This window comes from Nerophis ophidion, linkage group LG16 (genome assembly GCF_033978795.1).
Source record: "Nerophis ophidion isolate RoL-2023_Sa linkage group LG16, RoL_Noph_v1.0, whole genome shotgun sequence".
Lineage (NCBI taxonomy): Eukaryota > Metazoa > Chordata > Actinopteri > Syngnathiformes > Syngnathidae > Nerophis > Nerophis ophidion.
Window position 1 is genome coordinate 24176010 of NC_084626.1, and position 23955 is coordinate 24199964.

The following is a 23955-nucleotide window of genomic DNA, read 5'->3' on the forward strand; positions in this document are numbered from 1 at the left end:
ATCAGTAAAGTACAGCTGAGCAACCCATGGTTTCGGTCGTCTTCCATAAATCACACACAACGCAGAGGAAAAGACCACCTGTTACATCCATACTAACTATAACAGCCTACTATCAAAATGACCAGGTGTCGCAGGCTGAAGCAAATATTCGTTGAAAGAAAATTTGAAATGTAATATTTATCCTACACATTTTTACAACAGTGTGAATGTTGTCTGTCTATCTGTGTTGGCCCTGGGATGAGGTGGCGACTTGTCCAGGGTGTAAACCACCTTCCGCCATATTGTAGCTGAGATAGGCACCAGCGCCCCCCGCCACCCCAAAGGGAATAAGCGGTAGAAAATGGATGGATGGATGGACATTTTTACAACATCAAAAACCATTAGTAAGTCAGAGGCTACTAACGGCCAAAGGTATAGATGTGTGTGTCCAAGTTAAGGCTATCTTTTTTTTAAAATAAATTTATTACATTCTTTGGCATGCTAGGTAATGTTTGCTGTGGTCTGGAACGACAAGGCACACAAACTACTATCTAAAATGTGTCATAAGACATACAAAATTATACAAAGAGGATACAATTAAATGAGCTCAAATATACCTACACATTGGGTATAATGATGCAATATGTACCTACAGCTAGCCTGAATAGCATGTTAGCATTGATTCGCTTGCAGTCATGAACTGACCAAATATATCTGATTAGCACTCCAGCAAATCAATAACATCAACAAAGCACACCTTTGTGCATTCACGCACAGCATAAAACGTTTGGTGGACAAAATGAGACAAAGACGGAGTGGAAGATTTTACATTTAAACAAAATGTTGCATCACACAGGGGCGGCATAGCTCGGTCGGTAGAGCGGCCGTGCCAGCAACTTGAGGGTTGCAGGTTCGATTCCCGCTTCCGCCATCCTAGTCACTGCCGTTGTGTCCTTGGGCAAGACACTTTACCCACCTGCTCCCAGTGCCACCCACACTGGTTTAAATGTAACTTAGATATTGGGTTTCACTAGGTAAAGCGCTTTGAGTCACTAGAGAAAAGCGCTATATAAATATAATTCACAATTCACTTCACATTCCACACTATGGTGAGTTTAAGAACCGCCAAAATGAGTAGGACAAAACAATGTTCACCGAATACTCTCATCAGTGAAGAATACACACATAAACATATTAAACAGTTGGCTTTCTAACAATTGGGAAGGTTTGTGTCATGTTTGTCTTCAAACAAAAAACATACTAAAACAAAACAAAAAAAATTCTCCCATCTTTTTCAATTTTCAATCCATTTTCTAAAATGCTCCAGGGAGCCACTAGGGCGGCGCTAAAGAGCCGTATGCGGCTTGAGAGCCACGGGTTGCCTAAACGTTGCCAAAAATTGCTTAAAGCAGTGGTCCTCAACCTTTTTTGTATCCGCGGACCGGTCAACGCTTAATAATTTGTCCCCGCGGTGGGGGGGGTGGGCTATGTCCTTTTTTTTTTTTTTTTTTCTTTGTCATGAAAAAGGGAGGTTTTTTTGGTTGGTGCACTAATTGTAAGTGTATATTGTGTTTTTTATGTTGATTTAATTAAAAAAAATATATATATATTTTATTTATTTATTTATTTTAATAAAAAAATTATAAAAAAATCTTCCACGGCCCGGTACCGCGGCCCGGTGGTTGGGGACCACTGGCTGAAAGTCAACAATTTCAAACTATCATATGACGAAACATTGATTTTACAAGCAGTATGACATTTTAACAGAAGTGTCGATGGAACATGTTAAAAGAGAAAGTAAGCCGATATTAACAATACATGAACAAGTAGATTAATCATCTATTTTTACAGCTTGTCCCTTAAAATTTTGACAAAATAATAGAATGAGGCATGACACAATATGTTACTGTATATGTCAGTGACTTAATTTGTTTGCTTACTTAATAATAAAAGACAAGTTGTCTTGTATGTTCACTATTTTATTTAAGGGCAAACTTGCAATAAGAAACATATGTTTAACGTACCGTAAAATTTTTGTTGTTAAAATAAAGCCAATAATGCCATTTTTTGTGGTCCATTTTATTTAGAAAAGTATTGAAAAGTATCAAAATATTGGCATCAGGACAACGCTTGTTGCACTAAACAAGTTGTACACAGGAAATGCACTACAAGGTGATTAATCAACCAGGTTAGATTTGTTTTTATTTGTATTTCTTTGAAGAGGTTCACTGATCCGCTTGAGATGGTTTCCTGTGGACGGGACTCTCACTGCTGTCTTGGAGCCACTATGGATTGAACTTTCACAGTATCATGTTAGACCCGCTCGACATCCATTGCTTTCGGTCCCCTAGTGGGGGGGGGGTTGCCCACATCTGAGGTCCTCTCCAAGGTTTCTCATAGTCAGCATTGTCACTGGCGTCCCACTGGATGTGAATTCTCCCTGCCCACTGGGTGTGAGTTTTCCTTGCCCTTTTGTGGGTTCTTCCGAGGATGTTGTAGTCGTAATGATTTGTGCAGTCCTTTGAGACATTTGTGATTTGGGGCTATATAAATAAACATTGATTGATTGATTGATTGATTGACGTCACGCTACATAAGAGAGACTGCAGGGGGAGAACACACAACTGTCTTTGTTGTGTTGCGACTGCGGCGTCATGTCGCCCCAGCAGACGAGTGACGTGGGGAACACTAAGAGCCTGCTTGGGTTGCAAGACACTTGAATGTGTGCTTCCAGTCCCGCCACACACACACACACACACACACACACACACACACACACACACACACACACACACACACACACACACACACACACACACACACACACACACACACACACACACACACACACACACACACACACGCATTTCCATGTTACATGCATTGTCAGCCACAATAGAATGCCATGGTTTGCTCTTTTAAGCTGCCAGTCAGTGGCAGCTCCTTGTAAAGGATATGTCCGTGAGACAAGCTTTTCTCTTCAAATTCAAATGAATATACAGACTTTTTTCCAAAACACAAACTGTCTTCAGTTTTAATCTCTCCACACCCTTACCCATTACTATATTACAGGCCCCACCCTTGCTGGTTTGTGTGACTTTAGAGAAGTGATGTTTCCGCAAGTGTAATTTGAAATTATACATGGCATTTGAGAGTCTTATTGTGGAGAGGCGGAGCTGGCGGTCCGACGGTGGGTCAGGGCACACCGGCCCAAGATGGAGGCGTGGACGGCGAGCGGCAAGGGGGGGGCGTGCAGGGATCGACGCCACAATCGAGATCGGGGGTCGCACAACCGGTACACTATTAATGAATCTCCTCTCGCTGTATAAAAGGGCATCAGCAACACTAGAGGCGAGAGAGGAACGAGAGGAGGGAGAGACACGAGAGTCAGAAGACGCACCACATAGCGAGATCGAGAGGGAGAGCGAAAGGCAGACGACTGAACAGTTACCAGACAAAGATCTTCTTTATTGAAAAATAAAGAAGTCTACACCTGCTCGAGCGAATGTCCTTCCTTGGTGGTCCTGGGAACCCGCACGGCAGCATGAGACCGTCACACTTATATACAACTAAATTATGAAAGACGATGACTGGAATTTACAGTTATCGCATACTGATATGATTTAACAGTACGTTTTTCATTGTAACTGTATTGTATGGTCAATAAATCTCAGTGATACATTTAAGATGTTAGCGAAATTGTAATTACATGCTTGATTGATTGATTTGATTGATTGGTACTTTTATTAGTAGATTGCACAGTTCAGTACATATTCCGTACAATTGACCACTAAATGGTAACACTCGAATACGTTTTTCAACTTGTTTAAGTCGGGGTCCACGTTAATCAATTACATGCTATAAAATTCCCAGACGAACTGTTGGTAGCAAAGAACCAACTATGCACAGTAAAATGAGATATTTAAATCATCATATTATATGTATTTTGTTTTAGCTATATCAAAGCAATAGAAAACAAGTACCGTATTTTCCGGACCATAGGGCGCACCAGATTATAAGGCGCAGTGTCGATGAATGGTCTGTTTTTTTTAATCTTTTTCATATATAAAACGCATCGGATTATAGGGCGCATTAAAGGATTCACGCACAGTATTGTCAGAATTAGTTTGAGACAAACCCCAACATGCAGCGATGGAGGCAGGCATGGAGTGAGAAAACATGATTTAATTTAAATATTAAGACAAAAACAAACAAAGGATATAAACAAAAGCGCACACGTGGGCGGATAACAAACAAAAAAGCTTAGCGTGGAAGCGAGCAGGTATCGAGCAGGAAACAGAAGTCGTACATGTAATATGAAAACAAACTTTGAATCAGGGAACAAAAAACAGTAAGCTACAAACATCTAACGAAAAATAGCTTACCGCTACGCTGTAAAGATACGACACAACACGACAAGAGCGACAAGAAGTGACATCGACAATAATCCAGCACTGACTGCAGGAACAAAGCAGGTAAAATAGGTGAGGGCTGATTGACACCAGGTGTGGCCAGGTGCAGCTGAGGGGAAAACAGCACACAGGGAGAAAAAAAACGGAAACAGACAAAATAAGAGCGCTGACAGGAACTAAAAACAGAAGATACTAAACACACACAGAGGAAAAACTAAAACACAAACAAACTCTCAGTGGCAAGCTTGACAAGTATAACACTGCTGGTGGACAAAATGCGAAAAAATTAGTGAAAGATTTTACATGCTAACTGCGTCACAGTTCACAACACGGTGAGTTCAAGAACCGCTGAAATTAGTACGATGTTCACCGAATACTCTCATCAGTGAAGCATACACAGAAACATATTATACAGTTGGCTATTTAACAACTGGGAATGTTGTTACTTAAACAAAACAAAAGAAAAATCCCCCCAAAATCTTTTTCCAGTTTCAATATTTTTTTTAGCTCGGCGGTTTAGCTCGGTCGGTAGAGCGGCCGTGCCAGCAACTTGAGGGTAGCAGGTTCGATTCCCGCATCCGCCAACCTAGTCACTGCCGTTGTGTCCTTGGGCAAGACACTTTACCCACCTGCTCCCAGTGCCACCCACACTGGTTTAAATGGAACTTAGATATTGGGTTTCACTATGTAAAGCGCTTTGAGTCACTAGAGAAAAGCGCTATACAAATATAATTCACAATTCACTTCACATTCCACACTATGGTGAGTTTAAGAACCGCCAAAATGAGTAGGACAAAACAATGTTCACCAAATACTCTCATCAGTGAAGGATACACACATAAACATATTAAACAGTTGGCTTTCTAACAATTGGGAAGGTTTGTGTCATGTTTTTCTTCAAACAAAAAACATACTAAAACAAACAAAAAAAAATTCTCCCATCTTTTTCAATTTTCAATCCATTTTCTAAAATCCTCCAGGGAGCCACTAGGGCGGCGCTAAAGAGCCGTATGCGGCTTGAGAGCCACGGGTTGCCTAAAGGTTGCCTAAAATTGCTTAAAGCAGTGGTCCTCAACCTTTTTTGTATCCGCGGACCGGTCAACGCTTAATAATTTGTCCCACGGCCCCTGGGGGGTGGGGGATGTCCTTTTTTTTTTTTTTTTTCTTTGTCATGAAAAAGGGACGTTTTTCTCATGAAAAAGGGAGGTTTTTGTGGTTGGTGCACTAATTGTAAGTGTATATTGTGTTTTTTATGTTGATTTAATTAAAAAAAATATATATATATTTTATTTATTTATTTATTTTAATAAAAAATTTATTAAAAAATCTTCCACGGCCCGGTACCGCGGCCCGGTGGTTGGGGACCACTGGTCACTGCCGTTGTGTCCTTGGGCAAGACACTTTACCCACCTGCTCCCAGTGCCACCCACACTGGTTTAAAAATGTAACTTAGATATTGGGTTTCACTATGTAAAGCGCTTTGAGTCACCTGAGAAAACGCGCTATATAAATATAATTCACTTCACTTCACACTTTTAAAATCCTCCAGGGAGCCACTAGGACAGCGCTAAAGAGCCATGGAGGACACACCGTTAACATAAATAAACATACAACCTTAGACAGAAATGGTAAGAAATGAGACTTACAATACAACATTTGACATGGTTCCTTTTTCCGGTCTGCCAAAAAAGGACGTATATTCCTTTCCCGGGCGATAACTTCCAGTGTAAACAGCGAGCAGGAGCAGAAAAATCCCCAAAAAAGTCCCCAAAACTGGGCTCTGTGTCGCGTCAAACAGGTTGGAGACAGAGGAACTTTGGTCACATATGTTGGTCAAAGCCTCTCGCTGGGTAAAGACGCTCATTAAGCCTCTGACAATCAATCCCACAAAGCCCCGTGTAAAGGCTATTCACAGGGTGGCTACAAAGGACTGGTGGAATGCAACTACCAACTACCCCCTTTGCTCCGTCACACAACATATAGTTGTACCTGAAGCACTGATAATGAACATTTTATGAGGGATGAACAGAGAAAAATGTACAAACCCCGTTTCCATATGAGTTGGGAAATTGTGTTGGATGTAAATATAAACGGAATACAATGATTTGCAAATCCTTTTCAACTCATATTAGATTGAATGCACTACAAAGACAACATATTTGATGTTCAAACTATTTTTTTAAAATAATAATTAACTTAGAATGTAATCGCTGCAACATATGCCAAAGTAGTTGGGAAAGGGCATGTTTAAGTTACCCATGCCTTGGGCACTAATGCACCCCCGTACCATCACAGATGCTGGCTTTTGAACTTTGCGTCCACAATAGTCTGGATCAGGGGTCGGGAACCTTTTTGGCTGAAAGAGCCAAGAAAGCTCATCCATCCATCCATTTTCTACCGCTTATTCCCTTTTGGAGTGGCGGGGGGCACTGGCGCCTATCTCAGCTACAATCGGGCGGAAGGCGGGGTACACCCTGGACAAGTCGCCACCTCATCACAGGGCCAACACAGACAGACAGACAACATTCACACTCACATTCACACACTAGGGCCAATTTAGTGTTGCCAATCAACCTATCCCCAGGTGCATGTTTTTGGAGGTGGGAGGAAGCCGGAGTACCCGGAGGGAACCCACGCAGTCACGGGGAGAACATGCAAACTCCACACAGAAAGTTCCCGAGCCTGGATTTGAACCCAGGACTGCAGGAACTTCGTATTGTGAGGCAGACGGCCAAGAAAGCCAAATATTTTAAAATTTATTTCTGTAAGAGCCATATATATATTTTTTTTTAACACTGAACACAAATAAACGCGTGCATTTTATCAAAGGTCTCTTATTCTTTGGAATAATATTGTTATTCTGAAGCTAACTGTGGAAGGGGGAGTGGCCTGCAGGCCTGCAGCGAAGCAGGGTGTGCCAGTACCGGCTTCGAAATCAGCGACAGGTGCGTAAATGGCCCGCCTGGGCCTTGTTATCTAATCACCTGTCGCTCTGTTATAAGCAGCGGCCAGGGGGAGAGACGGGGTTGGGGCTGGAGCCAGAGCGCGAGCGAAAACGAAAGAGAAAAATACAATTGCTGGAAACCAACCGAGAGACTTATTGAAAAATAAAACAATATTGTAACCCTGAAACAGGCTCTCGCGTCGGTGCTTGGTGGTCTGAAGAACCCCCAGGAGGGCAAGCCCCACACTAACCAATAATAAATAAATCACTTCTTACCATTAACGCAACTTCTTGAACAGGTGCGGTAGAAACGTATGGATGGATTAAAAATGCATGAGAATGTTTTATATTTTTAACACTGTGATTACAAGTGGAATTATTAATTATTTATCGTGTTAAGCAATACCACCTCAGATTTATCTGAGAGCCGGATGCAGTCATCAAAAGAGCAACATCTGGCTCCCGAGCCATAGGTTCCCTACCCCTGGTCTGGATGGTTCCCCGATGTCGAATATTCCTAAAAACAATGTGAAATGTGGACTCGTCAGACCACAGAACACTTTTCCACTTTGCATCAGTCCATCTTAGATGATCTCGGGCCCAGAGAAGCAGGCGGTATTTCTGGATGTTGTTGATAAATGGCTTTCGCTTTGCATAGTAGAGCTTTAATTTACATTTACAGATGTAGCGACTAATTGTATTTAGTGACAGTGGTTTTCGGTGGCAGAAGGGTTAGTGCGTCTGCCTCACAGTACGAAGTTCCTGCAGTCCTGGGTTCAAATCCAGGCTTGGGATCTTTCTGTGTGGAGTTTGCATGTTCTCCCCGTGAATGCGTGGGTTCCCTCCGGGTACTCCGGCTTCCTCCCACTTCCAAAGACATGCACCTGGGGATAGGTTGATTGGCAACACTAAATTGGCCCTAGTGCGTGAATGTGAGTGTGAATGTTGTCTGTCTATCTGTGTTGGCCCTGCGATGAGGTGGCGACTTGTCCAGGGTGTACCCCGCCTTCCGCCCGATTGTAGCTGAGATAGGCGCCAGCGCCCCCCGCGACCCCAAAAAGGGAATAAGCGGTAGAAAATGGATGGATGGATGGATGGGTTTTCTGAAGTGTTCCTGAACCCATGTGGTGATATCCTTTAGAGATTGATGTCGGTTTTTGATACAGTGGGATCGATGGTCACGGTCATTTAATGTTGGTTTCCGGCCATGCCGCTTACATGGAGTGATTTCTCCAGATTCTCTGAACCTTTTGATGATATTATGGAGCGTAGATGTTGAAATCCCTAAATTTCTTGCAATTGCACTTTGAGAAAGGTTGTTCTTAAACTGTTTGACTATTTGCTCCCGCAGTTGTGGACAAAGGGGTGTACCTCGCCCCATCCTTTCTCGTGAAATACTTTTTTGGGAAGCTGTTTTTATACCCAATCATGGCACCCACCTGTTCCTAATCAGCCTGCATACCTGTGGGATGTTCCAAATAAGTGTTTGATGAGCATTCCTCAACTTTATCAGTATTTATTGCCACCTTTCCCAACTTCTTTGTCACGTGTTGCTGGCATCAAATTCTAAAGTTAATGATTATTTGCAAAAAAAAAAAAAATGTTTATCAGTTTGAACATCAAATATGTTGTCTTTGTAGCATATTCAACTGAATATGGATTGAAAATGATTTGCAAATCATTGTATTCTGTTTATATTTACATCTAACACAATTTCCCAACTCATATGGAAACAGGGTTTGTAAGTTCAGAAGTTAGTTACTAAGATCCCTTGCTGTGTACAAATCGGTTGAGATTGTTTCCAAACGCAATCAACTATTAGCCATTCCATATCTGTTTCTAATCCTGTTTTATTCTAAAGTCCATTTGAACAGGGTTGGGAAAATGTAACCAATTGACCAGTTAGGACTTTTGAAATGAAAAGACCTGATTGTTTGGTCCTGAACAGGGGGAACTTGACTCCATGGCTATGACAGCTGAAAGCGTGGTGAGCAGAGTGCTGGGACTGTTGATCGGAACTAGAACAAGAACAGGCTCCCCCCCCATGGCACAAGGGGGGCGGAAAGGGGGGGGGGGGGGTTTGCTCTCAGTCTGGATGATCTATGATGTCGGGATTGGTTTAAGACCCGGGGTTTTTTTACTAAGAAGAAAGGCAGAAATGAAAAGTAGGAGGAGGGTCATGCTTGGGTCGTAATTGTTGTCATAAAAAAAACAAGCCGACCTCGGTTGCGTCACACAACTATGCGTATTATCTCCCCAGTCCTAATTTAAGGCCTACTGAAATGAGATTTCCTTATTTAAAAAAGGGGATAGCAGGTCCATTCTATGTGTCATACTTGATCATTTCGCGATATTGCAATATTTTTGCGGAAAGGATTTAGTAGAGAACATCGACGATAAAGTTCCCAACTTTTGGTGCTGATAAAAAAAAGCCTCGCCTTTACCGGAAGTCGCAGTCCATCCATCCATCCATTTTCTACCGCTTATTCCCTTTTGGGGTCGCGGGGGGCGCTGGCGCCTATCTCAGCTACAATATCACAGGACTCCCGAAAACCTCCCGGGACAACTTTTCTCCCGAAAATCTAACCGAAATTCAGACGGAGCTGGAGGCCACGCCCACTCCAGCTCCATGAGAACCTGACTCATTGTTGTGACCCTCTTAAACAGGACAATACTGCCATCTACTGTACATAAAATAGAATGTCTGTTCTGAAGCCCACAGTAAAGAGACCCAATATATTACACAGTCGCCGGGCAAAATGAAGAAATACGCTTGCAAGTTCCAGAACGATTGGAAACAAGAATTTGAGTTTATTCAGGAGAGTTTGATGGGGAAGGGGTATATTGCCTGTAAATTTTGTAGAACAGACTTCTCCATTGAACACGGTGAACGGATATACTCAGCCATGAACGGTCAGTCAGCAAAGCACAAAGCGTCCGCAGCGCAGCATCGTTCACAACCCAGTATTATGGCCCACCTCGCAAAATGGAGACCCGATGGTGTATCTTATGCTGAGACAAAGATGGCTATGCTGATAGCTGGAAGCAACATCCCGTTCTCATTTGCGGATGTCTACAACAAATCCGTGAAGGATATGTTCCCAATACGCAAAAGGCAGAACAAAGGTTACTCAAATAGTGAAAGGTAAGTGTTGTTTTTTTTTTTTCTAGTAACCAGCAAGCACAGTACAGTTTGTAGAACAACTGTGTTTTTATTACTGTGTATTGGATAGGTGCCGTCTAAAATTCAACTATTTATTTTATTTATATATATAATAAAATAAATATATATAACTAGAATTCACTTAAAGTCAAGTATTTCATACATATATATATATATATATATATATATATATATATATATATATATATATATATATATATATATCCATCCATCCATCCATCCATCATCTTCCGCTTATCCGAGGTCGGGTCGCGGGGGCAGCAGCCTAAGCAGGGAAGCCCAGACTTCCCTATCTCCAGCCACTTCGTCTAGCTCTTCCCGGGGGATCCCGAGGCGTTCCCAGGCCAGCCGGGAGACATAGTCTTCCCAACGTGTCCTGGGTCTTCCCCGTGGCCTCCTACCAGCTGGACGTGCCCTAAACACCTCCCTAGGGAGGCGTTCGGGTGGCATCCTGACCAGATGCCCGAACCACTTCATCTGGCTCCTCTCGATGTGGAGGAGCAGCGGCTTTACTTTGAGTTCCTCCCGGATGGCAGAGCTTCTCACCCTATCTCTAAGGGAGAGACCCGCCACATGGCGGAGGAAACTCATTTTGGCCGCTTGTACCCGGGATCTTACCCTTTCGGTCATGACCCCCCCCACTTCCCGAAATCGGAGGTCTCAAGGTTGGCAAGTATGTTTACAAGTGTATGTAAACCTTTGACCACACCTGTCGGTGTTCATCTTTTAAAGGTTTACATCGGTATTAGGGGTGTGGGAAAAAATCGATTCAAATACGAATCGAATCGTTTACGTTGTGCGATTCAGAATCGATTCTCATTTTTTTAAAAAATCTATTTTTTAAATTTTTTTTTTTATCAATCCAACAAACCACTACACAGCAATACCATAACAATGCAATCCAATTCCAAAACCAAACCTGACCCAGCAACACTCAGAACTGCAATAAAACAGAGCAATTGAGAGGAGACACAAACACCACACAGAACAAACCAAAAGTAGTGAAACAAAAATGAATATTATCAACAACAGTATCAATATTAGTTATCATTTCAGCATAGCAGTGATTAAAAATCCCTCATTGACATTATCATTAGACATTTATGAAAATAATAAAAAATAACAATAGTGTCGCAGTGACTTACACTTGCATGGCATCTCATAAGCTGGACAACACACTGTGTCCAAAGTTTTCACAAAGATAAAATAAGTCATATTTTTGGTTCGTTTCATAGTTAAAACAAATTTACATTATTGCAAACAGTTGATAAAACATTGTCCTTTACAAATATAAAAGCTTTTTTTTTTTTAAATCTACTACTCTGCTAGCATGTCAGCAGACTGGGGTAGATCCTGCTGAAATCTATGTATTGAATGATTACAGAATCGTTTTGAATCGGAAAAATATCATTTTTGAATCGAGAATCGAATCGAAAAAAATCAATATATTATCGAATCATGACCCCCAAGAAACGATATAGAATCGAATCGTGGGACACCCAAAGATTCACAGCCCTAATCGGTAATGTTTACTTTTTTCCAGGTTGAATGTAGTCTGCCAAAATCAGTAATTTATAGACCTCACACCCCTCTTTAGTGCCAGTGCCAGACCCTCAAGAGTCCATATGCACTCATTAATCCGCAGCAGGATGGAGCATCAATGATGACCACACAGACCGAGGGAAGGCTTACGGACTTTACACAAATGCTTAGCTCTCTGAAAGCTGAGGGACATAGGTGACTACCGAGACATGCAGTTCCCAAATACTGAGTGTTTGTGCATTTTGGCTGCACAAACCTGGCATTGTCCTGGGCACTCCCCCCAAAGGGAAAGTTCCATTTCCTCTCTTCCTGCGACTCAGACAGCATTTGAAGCATTAGTTCAAGTACCCTAACAAAAATGTCGGAGAGAACCCGAAAACAGATTGTCCAACTTAATCCAGTGAAGCATTTCCTTTGGAAATCTCTGCTGTCCACATGGTCACAGTCACTGTTCTCTATTATTATATAATCTTTCAATAATAATCTGCTCGGCTGCCGAAGAAAATGCTGGCAACATCTTTAATTTATGACATGCCTGTTATCTCCCTCAAGCAGCAATCTCTAAATGTTATCAGACTGCTACAAGACGGGGGTCTGCGACCGCATTGTGGCGGTTGAATCACAATCGTACTCTCTTGACCTGCTGCCCCCTTCCTCAGGCAAACAGGCCATAATAACAACAACAACATATATTAATAAGGACCGGCCAATTCAGAGCTAAAGCAGAAAAACAACAACACATGCAGTTCATAGACCAAACACATGGAAACGTGGCCATGTTTGAAATTGTCCTCTAACTGTCTGCATGTTAAGTACAGACTATTCTTTGTGGGCTCCAGGCAAAAAACATCACACAAACACAAAACAAAAGATTACAATGCAGTACAACATGATCAATAATAACATTTTGTAATAAGAAAACAGACACCTAAAAAAACCCCTATACATTTGAGTTTATATAATAATGTTCATACCAAAGATAAACAAGAGCAATATAATATATATATATATTATATATATATATATATAGGTGTGGGAAAAATCACAAGACTACTTCATCTCTACAGAACTGTTTCATGAGGGGTTCCCTCAATCATCAGGAGATTTTAATGGAAGCATTCACATACAATGGTTTATATAGGGCACAGAGTGGGTGGGTACAGGCAGGCGTAGGGGCGTGGTGTTTGGATCATGTGTTACCTAGGAGGTGTTTCCGTCTGTGGCGGCATGTTGAAATGATTTCACTGCGCTTGTTGAGGGATGACAGGTCTGGATGATATATAATAAACAGTTTCTCTTTCAAGCAAAGGTCGCATCTTTTATTACCACTGTTGTAAGGTGTGCTGGATTCAAGAATTTGCCATATATAATATATATATATATATATATATATATATATGTATGTGTGGGAAAAATCACAAGACTACTTCATCTCTACAGAACTGTTTCATGAGGGGTTCCCTCAATCATCAGGAGATTGTAATGGAAGCATTCACATACAATGGTTTATATAGGGCACAGAGTGGGTGGGTACAGGCAGGTGTAGGGGCGTGGGGATTGGCTCATGTGTTACCGTCTGTGGCGGCATGTTGAAATGATTTCACTGCGCTTGTTGAGGGATGACAGGTCTGGATGATATATAATAAACAGTTTCTCCTTTAAGCAAAGGTTGCATCTTTTATTACCACTGTTGTAAGGTGTGCTGGATGCAAGAATTTGCCATGTTATTGAATAGTCAACATTATTGTCTTTGAGGTTCCAAATGTGCTTGCTGAGTTCTGTAGAAGTCTGCAAGATCTGGTTTCTAAAGGAGGTGTTGTGATTATTCCATCTGGTTTGAAACGCTCCTTCGGTTAATCCTACGTACGTGTCGGATGTGCTAATGTCCTTGCGTGTTACCTTTGCTTGGTAAACGACTGATGTTTGTAAGCACCCCCCGTTGAGAGGGCAATCAGGTTTCTTGCGACAGATACATTCCTTATTGGTGTCAGAGTCGTTTAGTCTGGGGGTAAGCAGTCCTTTTGCAAACATCATCATCCACGCATTAGCCTACAATATACACATTAGTGTACCAAAGACACACAATATCCTAAGTGACGAAAAAATACCATAATGAATAAAATATGACATAAAGTACAAACAAAATCAAGATAATATCTATATAAAAAACGATAACCAGAAACAAGAAAAGCGATGAAAAGGGTTTTCACAATTACATTTCAACTATTTACTAATCCAATAGTAAATAAATGATAAATGGGTTGTACTTGTATAGCGCTTTTCTACCTCCAAGGTACTCAAAGCGCTTTGACACTACTTCCACATTCACCCATTCACACACACATTCACACACTGATGTAGGGAGCTGCCATGCAAGGCGCTAACTAGCACCCATCAGGAGCAAGGGTGAAGTGTCTTGCTCAGGACACAACGGACGTGACGAGGTTGGTACTAGGTGGGGATTGAACCAGAGACCCTCGGCTTGCGCAAGGCCACTCTACCACGCCATCCCTAAACATGTTTTCGTTAGTTCACCTTTTTTTGTTAAGTACATAACTCCATGTGTGTTCATCCATAGTTTCGATGTGACAATATACAATGTAAATTGTCCTGAAAATAAAGAAAACACATTGAATGAGTTTTTGAATAATTATGTGTAAGTAATCACACAACTCTTATGCTTAAAGGCCGTTGCTGTAGTTATTATCAATTGTGCTGAAGTTGTACTTTTCTATCTGTGCAAAGGGACATCGTCTCGTGTCACTGTTTATGTCCAGAACCGGGCTGCTGACTGCCAAGGGCGAACATCCCAGTGCTGACGCAGACAGAGCAGAGACAGGGCGATATCACGAGTGTCATAGTACATCATCATTGCTTATTTTTAGTTCTCTCATGAAAATGCATATATATAAAGCCATGGACAGTTGACAATTTCATTTTTTTTTTTGTTTCTTATACATTTCCTTAAAATTTTCATTAATAATGAACTCAATTCGTTCCATGACCAATTTCTTGAAGGGGAACTACGCTTTTTTTGGGAAATTTGCCTACCTTTCACTCCCAATCATTATGAAAGACATGATGACGAATGGATTTTTTTTAATGCATTCTAAATAATAAATGAACGTAAATAAAAGTGTTGTGTATTTTCCTGTCTTCTCCGTATTGCTTTTGTGTTATTTTCCTCCATCCATTAGTTCCAACTAGGCACACCTGCGACTACTCACTGCTCGGCTCTATTTAAATCCACCACAGTCAGCTGCTCCTCGCCGGTTAATGACTCCTGTGCTTTCCATGCCCGCATGCTCAACTCGCATCCAACCAACTCGGTACGTTCCTTCTCTTTTCTTATCACCATTCCTTACTTCTGGTATTTTGTTCCTTAGTTCCCCAGTAAGCGAGAGAAGTTTTTGTCGAACCTGTTGCTGACCATCGAGAGTCCTCCTTCAGTTTAAGTCCTCTTCCATGGTGTGCGCTTTTGCCCCATCGCCTTGAGTTATCCCTTTTGAACTTATTAAAGACAATCTTCTTTTTGTGATTCATCTCCGCCTGCCGTCTCTGCATCTTGGGATCCACTCCTTACTCAAGACATAACAAAAAGTCCGCTTACAGCGGAGCCAATGGGAGCTCCACAAATCCGGCCGTAAAATCCGATAAATAACCATTGAAAAAGCGCCAACAATACTCCATTTACAAGTGGAGGAGTTCAAGTACCTAGGAGTCTTGTTCACGAGTGAGGGAAGAGTGGATCGTGAGATCGACAGGCGGATCGGTGCGGCGTCTTCAGTAATGCGGACGTTGTACCGATCCGTTGTGGTGAAGAAGGAGCTGAGCCAGAAGGCAAAGCTCTCAATTTACCGGTCGATCTACGTTCCCATCCTCACCTATGGTCATGAGCTTTGGGTCATGACCGAAAGGATAAGATCACGGGTACAAGCGGCCGAAATGAGTTTCCTCCGCCGTGTGGCGGGGCTTTCCCTTAGAGATAGGGTGAGAAGCTCTGCCATCCGGGAGGAACTCAAAGTAAAGCCGCTGCCCTTCCACATCGAGAGGAGCCAGATGAGGTGGTTCGGGCATCTGGTCAGGATGCCACCCGAACGCCTCCCTAGGGAGGTGTTTAGGGCACGTCCAACCGGTAGGAGGCCACGGGGAAGACCCAGGACACGTTGGGAAGACTATGTCTCCCGGCTGGCCTGGGAACGCCTCGGGATCCCCCGGGAAGAGCTAGACGAAGTGGCTGGGGAGAGGGAAGTCTGGGTTTCCCTGCTTAGGCTGTTGCCCCCGCGACCCGACCTCGGATAAGCGGAAGATGATGGATGGATGGATGGATGGGCTTGAATAATAACCAAGTATTACTGATATTAATATTATGAGCTAAGCCTGGGCAACTATTTTGACTCGGGGGGGCCAAATTTAGAGAAAACAATGTGTCTCTGGGCCTGTATATCCATCCATTTTCTACCGCTTTTTCCCTTTTGGGGTCACGGGGGGCGCTGGCGCCTATCTCAGCTACAATCGGGCTCCTGTATATCAATGTATCTATCTATGTATACATATATACACACACACATATATATATATATATATATATATATATATATATATATATATATATATATATATATATATATATATATATATATATATATATATGTGTGTGTGCTTGGGTCCTTTTTTTACAAACACTATTACAAAACCTCACAATAATGTTTGATTGAAAGCTAAAAACGTTATGACAGACCGGCTAAAAAAACGGAATTGAATTTATTTATTTTTTCACTGAATGAGACACCCAGAATGTACATTTAGTTTAGTTTAGCTTATTATTTCTTCGGTCAATTGTCAACGAAATAAACAAACAGTTTTACATAAAACAAACAAATTTACATTCATAAACAAACAGTTGTACATTCATAAAAAAATAAATAAAAATGTTGCAGATCGAAAGGGTTTAGGCTGAAGTTGAACACTTTTTGCGCCTAAGCCTGTGAACAAAGTCAAGTACAAAATGAGCTTCTAAAAAATAGGAAATTTCCTTTACACAACATAAATACTGTTTGAATATAAACACAGTAAAGGCATGTGAAATATCATTGTAAACATGTTAACCTTCGATCAAATTATATACTATATACAAAAAAATATACTTCCATTATGATTACATCCAACAAAACATGAAAATATATGAAAATAAAGGGTTTTCAATGTACTTTTCAGTGTGTAATAATGTTGAAAAAGCGGATATTCCTGGTTAGGGGTATATACTGAGTACCGGTATTTTTAGGTACTGGTTCCTAATTGGGTTGGTCCAAGCGGACCGTAAAAATTCTGCACTAATGATACTGCTATCAGAATTTTATTTTTGTTGGAAAACAAAGTTATGCCAATGTCTAGCTATAAGCTACAATATGTTTGGAGCGGTTCATTGTGGCATTAGCTACGCCATGGGATTCAAACTCTGGCCCGCTGTGTATTTTCATTTGGCCTTTGAGGCAATATCAAATTAACATTAGAGCTGGTCCGCCAGTATTATACAGCGGCGGTGTAGCTGTAACACCGCATTCACCGCTAATACTCATACTTGCTAACCCACTCCCCCGATTTTCCAAGGAGACTCCAAAATTTCAGTGCCCCTCACAAAAATCACAGGGAGCAACCATTCTCCCAAATTTCTCCCGATTCCCACCTGGACAACAATATTGGGGGCGTGCCTTTAGGCACTGCCTCAAGCGTCCTCTCAAACCTTTCGTCACGTCCGCTATTCCTACTTAGAAACAGCGTGCCGGCCTAGTCACATGATATATGTGGCTTTTACACACACACACACACACGCTAATGCAATGCAAACTTGGTCAACAGCCACACAGGTCACACTGAGGGTGGCCGTATAAAGAACTTTAAGACTGTTACAAATATGTGCCACATTGTGAACCAACACTAAACGAGAATGACAAGCAAATTTCGGGAGAATATCTGCACTGTAACACAACATAAACACAACAGAGCAAATACACAGAACCCCTTGCAGCACTACCTCTTCCTGGACGCTACAATATAACAATTTATTAGTAGCCTGTGGGAAATGTTTATTTTGACATTTACCTGAGAAGGCTGCAAATAGAAAAGAGGCATTCAATTTCTATTTAAATCTGATTTGATATGCTATTGCTATTTTTAAATTATTAGTATTATTTGAAACCCGATTTTGCATGTCACTATAAAGTTATGTAAGTCTCGCTTGTTCAATATTCAATGCAAAACTTGTTTGGGTCCCTATTAAAAGGTTAATTTGTTCAACTTTGGCCCACGGCTTTGTTCAGTTTAAAATGTCGGCCCACTCTGTATTTGAGTTTGACACCCCTGAGCTACGCCATCTAGCGGCGGGTCGTGGCTCGTAATTCCAATCAAAGACCGTCCGTATCCCAAGTAGTACTGCACATCCCTGTCTTGGCTGAGGTTAGGAACAGTTTTCCATTTCCCCATCATCTGGCAAATGTGCAGGCTTTCGCACAGTGTGAGGTTTTTAATTGAGTTCTGGGCACGTAGCCTATTCCACCAAGACCTTGTCCGTTACTCAAGCTTTCAGAAACCACCAATAAGCCTCTAACCCGGCACATGAAGTCCAACCTGTCTTTGGTCGATAACATTAAATTAAGTCCAAACTTTGAACACCAAAACACTCAGGGTGTGTTCCCCATTTGCAACAGTAACCTCCAATGCCATTTGATCCTTAAAGGGGAACATTATCAGCAGACCTATGTACGCATCAATATATACCTTGATTGTGCAGAAAAAAGACCATCTATTTTTTAACCGATTTCCGAACTCTAAATGGGTGAATTTTGGCGAATTAAACGCCTTTCTGTTTATCGGTCTGGAGGCGATGACGTCAGAATGTGACGTCGCCGAGGTAACACACCCACCATTTTCATTTTCAACACATTACAAACACCGGGTCTCAGCTCTGTTATTTTCCGTTTTTTTGACTATTTTTTGGAACTTTGAAGACATCATGCCTCGTCGGTGTGTTGTCGGAGGGTGTAACAACACTAACAGGGAGGGATTCAAGTTGCACCACCGGCCTGAAGATGCGAAAGTGTCTGCCGCCAGACCCCCATTGAATGTGCCAGAGTGTCTCCACATTTTACCGGCGATGCTAAGACAGACATGGCACAGAGATGTATGGATAACCTGCAGATGCATTTGCAACGATAAAGTCAACGAAATCACAAAGGTGAGTTTTGTTGATGTTGACTGCCAGCTAATCGATGCTAACATGCTACGCTAATTGATGCTAACATGCTATTTACCGGCGGTGCTAAAGCAGACATGGTACAGAGATGTATGGATAACCTGTAGATGCATTTGCAACTATATTACGTTTCCTTCCACCCACATTTAATGCGAAAAAAACACTTACCAATCGACGGATTTAAGTTGCTCCAGTGTCAAAAGATGCGAAAGTCCTGATCGTTTGGTCCGCACATTTTACCGGCGATGCTAACGCAGCTATTCGGCCATGCTATGGCTATGAATAGCGTCAATAGCTATTCGCTCAATAGCTTCAGTTTCTTCTTCAATATTTTCATACTCCAACCATCTGTTTCAATACATGCGTAATCTGTTGAATCGCTTAAGTCGCTGAAATCCGAGTTTGAATCCGAGCTAATGTCACTATATCTTGCTGTGGTATTCACAATTGTTTGTTTACATTGGCAGCACTGTGTGACGTCACAGGGAAATGGACAGTGTCTTCGCAGAGAGCCGAAAATAAGGCACTTTAAAGCTTTATTTAGGGATATTCCGAGACCGGTAAAATTTTGAAAAAAACTTAAAAAAATACAAGCCACTGGGAACTGATTTTTATTGTTTTTAACCCTTTTGAAATTGTGATAATGTTCCCCTTTTAAGTCTGCAAAGATTGAATGTTCTCCTGGCTTGAAACGTTTTTTTATTGCATTAAGTTCACAAATTGGAAAGTACTAAGGGATATATGATGTTGAAAGACGGATCATTCCTTTTGAAGTGAGTGGTCCTCTCCATGGCCCGTGACTACAAATGCAGAGGCAGTACTCTCGCACAACACTTAGGGCGCAATGTGCATTTGTTTATCCATCCGTTCTAATTATTTCCAGAACTGTTTTGTCTTCACAACACTACAAACACCGACTCAAACAATAAGCTCTGTTAAAAAAAAAAGAAATACACATCAAACAGAGGGCACACATTCTTGGATGGTTCAGTTGTAGAACATGTTTTGATCTCAGGATAATTTTGCCAAGGCTGAATCTTGACTCCGGTCCTGTGAGGACAGTGCAGGCCCACGAGGCAGACTCTCCCACACTGATCTTAATCAGCTTCCTCAGCCAGTCTGTAGGTCACAGATGGTGCACTCAGCGATCATGGCAGTCATCTGCACACCTACTGAACAGAACCTGCTCAGCGTCTGCTCCATTTCTAGTACCACAACACCTACAATATATGAAATTTAGATGTTTTTTCAATAATTAAAAGATATATATGACTGTGGCTTAAAGGCCTACTGAAAGCCACTACTAGCGACCACACAGTCTGATAGTTTATATATCAATGATGAAATATTAACATTGCAACACATGCCAATACGGCCGCTTTAGTTTACTAAATTGCAATTTTAAATTTCCCGCGAGTTTCTTGTTGAAAACGTCGCGGAATGATGACGCGTGTTTGTGACGTCACGGACTGTAAGGAAATATTAGCGCTGCACCAAACACGGCTAAAAGTTGTCTCTGTTCATGGCGTAATTACACGGTATTTTGGGCATCTGTGTTGCTGAATCTTTTGCAATTTGTTCATTTAATAATGGAGGCTATAAAGAATAATTCTGTTGGTGGAAAGCGGTGGATCGCAGCTGTCTTTAGCACTGAAACACAGCCGGTGTTTCTTTGTTTGTTGTGAACATGTTTTCTCTACGTCGACCAGCATGTTTTTGGATGGGGAAATTGTGATATATATCTTACCGGAGACATCAGTGGATTATTCGTCGTCCTGCAGCAGCTGTCATGTCAAAAAAGGCAGCTGTGAGCTTGGCTCCTCGGCTTCTCTCTGAGACACTGCGTGTTCACCGCAGCCATCCGACCTCGAGGTATGTCTTTACACTCTTTACAATCTCACTAAAACATTATTAAAACAATAAGCAGATAAGGGATCTTCCAGAATCATCCTAGTAGTGATGGGATCGGCAGTTCATTTGACTGTACTGAATCACTAGAATCAGTTACTTAAATTGATTCGTTCAAAAGATTAGTTCACCGAATCACTTCTGCAGCAGCAGTTCTGTGTGCAGGTCGCTGAATCATGAGTCAGTCGGTAACAGCTTCCTCGGAGGCAGATCTCGCTGTGTGTCAGTTGGCGAACGAAGATTCTCTTGTTCCAAACAAAGAAATGGTTGAGAAAATGAATGAGTATATTGATTTGAATTATAATTATATACAAGTAGTGCAAAAAAGGTAGTAGAATCTGGAAAAAAAGGGCACTATATTCTCTCATATTCTCCGTACAGCTTGGAAGTCAATTTAATCATGTGTCCCCACCGCGGATCAATAAGCTATTTTCCCAGGTCACTTTCAGCAAAAGGAAAAGCCGGAGCTCTACAGAGATGTGGAGTGTTTACGCAGCTGACAGGGAATACAGAGGTAAACATGAGCTTGAAAATGAATTCATTAAGATAAACGCAGCGCCGCTTGGTTAAAGCCTGTAGGCATGGTAACTGCTGTGGTTCTGCTCCGAGACTCACAGTCTATGGTATGCACATGCCTACGAGCGCACTGGACAATATGAGTGCAAACACACATTTTTCGAGTAGGGAGCCGCCAACGGTCCTCACAGTGCCTCATTTAGGACATGTTTTAACTATTACCAAAACATTTGTGTAAATTCACAACAACACAAGTGTGTTTGGTTCAAATAACCTTTATGAAGCTGAGCTTGATTGCTGGGGTAATTGTCCCTTTACCCTGTTTTCAACGTTTTCCAACCTGGGTTCTGGATGTCTACAGGGATCTAAGACCATTGCAGTCAGTTGCCAGATCGTTGTGAAAAATATCACGATATAACTAGTAAATCGTGTCATTTATTACCGTATTTTTCGGACCATAAGGTGGACTTAAATCCTTTGTTTTTCTCAAAATTCGACAGTACACCTTATTACCCGGTGCGTCTAATGTATGGATTAATTTTGGTTTTGATTACCCACCTAGAAGCTATTCTATTTGGTACATGGTGAAATGATAAGAGTGATCGGTAGATGGCAGTCACACATAGGAGATAAGTGTAGACTGCAAGTAAAACAGTGAAGTAAACAACACCAAAATGGTATATGTTCCATTGAAAATACAGAACATTACACACAGCGTGCAAAAATCCATCAAAATGGTTTAGTACTACTTTGGTAAGCTATTGTCACTGAGGGCATCAAAACCATATAATTGTCCCTTTACCATCCATCCATTTTCTACCGCTTATTACCTTTTGGGGTCACGGGGGGCGCTGGCGCCTATCTCAGCTACAATTGGGCGGAACCTTTTTTTCTAATTCATCCATCCATCCATCCATCCATCCATCCATCCATCCATTTTTCTACCGCTTATTCCCTTTTTGGGGTTGCGGGGGGCACTGGCGCCTATCTCCGCTACAATCAAGCGGAAGGCAGGGTACACCCTGGACAAGTCGCCACCTCATCGCAGTTTTCAAATTCAACCTTTTACAACCTGGGTTCTGGATGTCTACAGGGATCTAAGACCATTGCAGTCAGTTGCCAGATCGTTGTGAAAAATATCACGATATAACTAGTAAATCATGTCATTTATTACCGTATTTTTCAGACCATAAGGCGGACTTAAATCCTTTCATTTTCTCAAAATTCGACAGTACACCTTATAACCCGGTGCGTCTAATGTATGGATTAATTTTGGTTTTGATTACCCACCTAGAAGCTATTCTATTTGGTACATGGTGAAATGATAAGAGTGATCGGTAGATGGCAGTCACACATAGGAGATAGGTGTAGACTGCAATATGACTCAAGTAAACAACACCAAAATGGTATATGTTCCATTGAAAATACAGAACATTACACACAGCGTGCAAAACTTCATCAAAATAGTTTAGTACTACTTTGGTAAGCTATTGTCACTGAGGGCATCAAAACCATATAATTGTCCCTTTACCATCCATCCATTTTCTACCGCTTATTCCCTTTTGGGGTCACGGGGGGCGCTGGCGCCTATCTCAGCTACAATCGGGCGGAACCTTTTTTTCTAATTCATCCATCCATCCATCCATTTTCTACCGCTTATTCCCTTTTTGGGGTGGCAGGGGGCGCTGGCGCCTATCTCAGCTACAATCGGGCGGAAGGCAGGGTACACCCTGGACAAGTCGCCACCTCATCGCAGTTTTCAAATTCAACCTTTTACAACCTGGGTTCTGGATGTCTACAGCGATCCAAGACCATTGCAGTCAGTTGCCAGATCGTTGTGAAAAATATCACGATATAACTAGTAAATCATGTCATTTATTACCGTATTTTTCGGACCATAAGGCGGACTTAAATCCTTTAATTTTCTCAAAACTCGACAGTACACCTTATTACCCGGTGCGTCTAATGTATGGATTAATTTTGGTTTTGATTACCCACCTAGAAGCTATTCTATTTGGTACATGGTGAAATGATAAGAGTGATCGGTAGATGGCAGTCACACATAGGAGATAAGTGTAGACTGCAAGTAAAACCGTCAAGTAAACATCACCAAAATGGTATATGTTCCATTGAAAATACAGAACATTACACACAGCGTGCAAAAATCCATCAAAATGGTTTAGTACTACTTTGGTAAGCTATTGTCACTGAGGGCATC

At 41.7% G+C, this 23955-nt stretch overlaps 1 protein-coding gene across 5 annotated transcripts in view; it reads right to left on the bottom strand.

Moving 5' to 3' along the window:
- chl1b (cell adhesion molecule L1-like b) overlaps positions 1–23955 on the bottom strand; it is a 254285-nt gene that overhangs the window by 141920 nt on the left and 88410 nt on the right. Inside the window, exon 1 of one of the 5 annotated variants that reach the window (XM_061874745.1) lies at positions 6038–6225. The exons of the other annotated variants lie outside the window; for them this stretch is intronic. The gene's annotated coding sequence lies outside the window, so the exon portion shown is untranslated. Of the gene's footprint in view, positions 1–6037; positions 6226–23955 lie in introns of those variants that run through there. 5 annotated transcript variants of the gene reach the window in all.